This window comes from Entelurus aequoreus, linkage group LG06 (genome assembly GCF_033978785.1).
Source record: "Entelurus aequoreus isolate RoL-2023_Sb linkage group LG06, RoL_Eaeq_v1.1, whole genome shotgun sequence".
Taxonomy (NCBI): domain Eukaryota; kingdom Metazoa; phylum Chordata; class Actinopteri; order Syngnathiformes; family Syngnathidae; genus Entelurus; species Entelurus aequoreus.
The window spans coordinates 67,324,619-67,328,831 of record NC_084736.1 but is presented as its reverse complement, the minus strand read 5'-3'; the positions used below and the strand labels follow the sequence as shown (position 1 = coordinate 67,328,831).

Here is a 4,213-nt window from a genome sequence, read left to right as displayed (position 1 = left end):
TTCTATTGGCTCTCATTATCAAATACGTTCCTGTGTCTTTATGCACAATACATGACAATATCACTTGAACTATTCTACACAAGACACAGATATTTCTGATACTAAACGTCAAAGAGAGCTGAAAAATATCGCGCCTACTGAACCGGTATCAATACCACCCTGGTATCGACGTCGACATCTGGCGCCACCCTCTCGCATCCGCGTCGCTGCCTTCAGCCTCCATTGCTGTGATGCTCGCTCTCGTCGCGCACACTTTCTCCTTCGTGTCCTTCGTCGTGTCGTTGCGTGGACACGACGATGACGTCACGTCAGACAGACCTTACGAGGTCTTATTGAAGCAGAATTTAGGTAAGAAATGGGCGACGTGGTTTTTCGCCGCCGGGGGACCACACCCTTATATTTCACATGAATGACGTGTGTGTGTGTGTGTGTGTGTGTGTGTGTGTGTGTGTGTGTGTGTGTGTGTGTGTGTGTGTGTGTGTGTGTGTGTGTGTGTGTGTGTGTGTGTGTGTGTGTGTGTGTGTGTGTGTGTGTGTGTGTGTGTGTCAGTCACGCTCGGAAGTGTCCTCGGCGTCCTCCTGCTGCTGATGATCATCATGGCTGTGTGTGTCTACAAGCCTCTGCCCAGGCGGTGACCGCACACTCACAAAACGAAACTTAAAAAAAAATAATTCCAAAACCCAACAAGGACGGAGAGACCCCCAACGGCTGCGTGACGTCACTTCCTTTCATCCCCTGTCATATTCAGTGTATTTATTATTCTGTTCAGTTATCGTATATAGTGCTGTCCAAAAATAATATCATTTTTAATCGTATTAATCGATATTAAATATAATTGATTTAAAATGTGTTTTATTTTGCATTTGCAAAGGGACCATATAAAAGGCATATATACATATTGCCAAAAGTATTTGGCCACCCATCCAAATGATGAGAATCAGCACTTTCGACATGGAGACTGTTTCTACAAACATTTGTGAAGGAATGGGCCGCTCTCAGTGATTTCCAGCATGGAACTGTCATAGGATGCCACCTGTGCAACAAATCCAGTCGTGAAATTTCCTAAATATTCCATAGTCAACTGTTGGCTTTATTATAAGAAAATGGAAGAGTTTGGGAAGAACAGCATCTCAGCGGTAGGCCACGTAAACTGACAGAAAGGGGTCAGCGGAGAATATATGGTGTGAGGTTGTTTATCAGGAGTTGGGCTTGGCCACTTAGTTCCAGTGAAATGAACTTTGAATGCTCCAGGATACCAAAACATTTTGGACAATTCAATGCTCCCAACCTTGTGGGAACAGTTTGGAGCGGGCCCCTTCCTCTTCCAACATGACTGTGCACCAGTGCACAAAGCAAGGTCCATAAAATACCTGGATGCCAGAGTCTGGTGTGGATGAACTTGACTGGCCTGCACAGAGTCCTGACCTGAACCCGACAGAACACCTTTGGGATGAATTAGAACGGAGACTGAGAGCCACGCCTTCTCGACCAATATCAGTGTGTGACCTCACCAATGCGCTTTTGGAAGAATGGTGGAAAATTCCTATAAACACACTCCCCAACCTTGTGGACAGCCTTCCCAGGAGAGTTGAAGCTGTAATAGCTGCAAAAGGTGGGCGGACATCATATTGAACCCTATGGGTTAGGAATGGGATGGCACTTCAAGTTCATATGTGAGTCAAGGCAGGTGGCCAAATACTTTTGGCAATATAGTGTATATGTACTTAATGAATTTATTTATTTTGTATTGTTTGACTTAACAGCTTTAACATCTTTTATTCACTTGAATGTGGTTATTAATGAGCTATTTTTAGATGGGAATTTACATAGTGTGCATCATTTATATTGGTAGATGCTTGGCTGTTTTTTTTTTTTTTTTGACTGCTCATTTGCTACGATAACACTACTTAGACCAGTGGTTCTCAAAACTTTTTTCACCAAGTACCACCTCAGAAAACATTTAATTGGCTCTCCAAGTGCCACCATAATGACTAACATTAAAATAAAGTAGTGTATAAGGCCTAAGTATTCATTAAAAACAAGGCAAAGGTTTTATTTAACAAGTATGGCCTCTGTGTCATTACACACAGTTTGAACAGTAACACTGTGTTTGAGTACTTAATTGATTCTTCGGCGTACCACTAGATGGAGTTTGAGAATCACTGCCCTAAGACAAATAAATGATTTTCACGATCTGAAAGTAATAAAAGTTGGAATGGTCACTGGATGGGAGGTCTAAAGTAGTTTTTTTTAACAGCCTGTGGCACGTTCCAAAAATACTCTTTCAGTGTACTTAAGAGTGTTTTGAGATAAGAGCTCATTGTTATACTTTAAGTTAAAAATTGAGTTACAAGCATCGCTGCCATTGGCACAGCAAACGTCACAGTGAACCCCCGTAAGATCCGAGTAAAACTAGCATTAGCTTGTAGCTAAATATGGACTGAACTTGTTTTTTCTAACCATGGTAATGGAGAAGGTGAGTGTGAAGGACAGGGCTGAGAAGAAGCAGATTACATCTATTGTATTAAAGATAATAATCAAAAATATGACAGTGGGTGTTGCCAAATTGGTGACGCAATTTGAGCGTAGCACTGCTAGTCTGCACCATTCTGAAGCAGAATGAGTCCAACGCCAGCCAAGGATGTTAAAATAATATCTAAACAGTAGGCATTAATCTATGAAAAGCTGCTGATGGTGTGTTCGACAGAAAAAGCAACTGGAAGGAGGTACTGTAGAAATCCACTGTGCAAGGTAAATGCTGTACATTATTATGACATTATTTCATTAAACTACTGTAGTTGTTAGTACATTCTATTGTATTGTTTTATAAAATATTTGTGCGAAAGTTTTTCTTTGTAAAAATCATGTTTCATGTTAAAACTGCGCTTGAGGGTTGAGGGGGAGAAAGCAAAATACATTTTAATGGCAGATGTTGATTTGAGATAAGAGCTTAACACAATTAAGCTTGTAAATTGGGGTACTAATAAAACACGACAACAAGTGAATTAAAAGCGCAAACAGGTGGGATGTTACCATAAATAATTGAAATATTGACTCTAATACAGTAACACTAAGTTGACACGGTGGCTGTTTTATTTTACAAAAACGTGAGCTGTATAATATCATTCTGGGCTATCCATTAAGTAAGACTACTTATGTTGAAGGGGGCAGAAAATCTAAGATTTTCTTCATCCTCTTCCTTCTCAAACATAGGTGTGTAAATATGTGTTTAGTTGCTAAAGTTTAATTGTCTATTGATCAAAAATGCACATCAATGAAGGAGATAAATAAAAAATGAATGAATTTGTCAATTATATACATATATATATACACTACCTTTCAAAAGTTTGGGGTCACATTAAAATGTCCTTATTTTTCAATGAAGATAACTTTAAACTAGTCTTAACTTTAAAGAAATACACTCTATACATTGCTAATGTGGTAGATGACTATTCTAGCTGCAAATGTCTGGTTTTTGGTGCAATATCTACATAGGTGTATAGAGGCCCATTTCCAGCAACTATCACTCCAGTGTTCTAATGGTACAATGTGTTTGCTCATTGGCTCAGAAGGCTAATTGATGATTAGAAAACCCTTGTGCAATCATGTTCACACATCTGAAAACAGTTTAGCTCATTACAGAAGCTACAAAACTGACCTTCCTTTGAACAGATTGAGTTTCTGGAGCATCACATTTGTGGGGTCAATTAAACGCTCAAAATGGCCAGAAAAAGAGAACTTTCATCTGAAACGCGACAGTCTATTCTTGTTCTTAGAAATGAAGGATATTCCACAAAATTGTTTGGGTGACCCCAAACTTTTGAACGGTAGTGTATTTTTTTTTTTTTTTAAGTTAGCCTGTTTCAAAAGTGTTAATATGGAAAAAAGTATGTTTATGATGTAGTCTATATGAGTTTGTAAAAGAGTGTTTGTGTCCATTTTGTGTTAAAAAGGCATTTCTATAAAGTAAACAAATTGTCCAGTCCTATGTTGATAGTAATTCAACTTGAAAATGATCTAAGGTAGGTATTAAAAATTTAAAAAAACTTCAGTTATCAAAATGCATTTTGAGTTAACTACAGAAAAAATGTGAATATTAAAAGCATTGTTCAATTGATCACATCTTTGTAAAGGCATCATTTGTTTACATTTAGAGTACCTAATAACATGTAAGTTTGCCTTCTTGTCAATAAGGCAGGAGGTCACCATCAGA

The 4,213-nt window shown here is 38.5% G+C and overlaps 1 long non-coding RNA gene across 1 annotated transcript; it reads left to right on the top strand.

Moving 5' to 3' along the window:
- The first annotated feature begins 206 nt into the window (after positions 1-206).
- LOC133651636 (uncharacterized) lies at positions 207-2,227 on the top strand. Its single transcript, XR_009826469.1, has 2 exons — positions 207-348; positions 550-2,227. It is a non-coding gene; the product is annotated as an uncharacterized LOC133651636 (long non-coding RNA).
- The last annotated feature ends 1,986 nt before the right edge of the window (positions 2,228-4,213 follow it).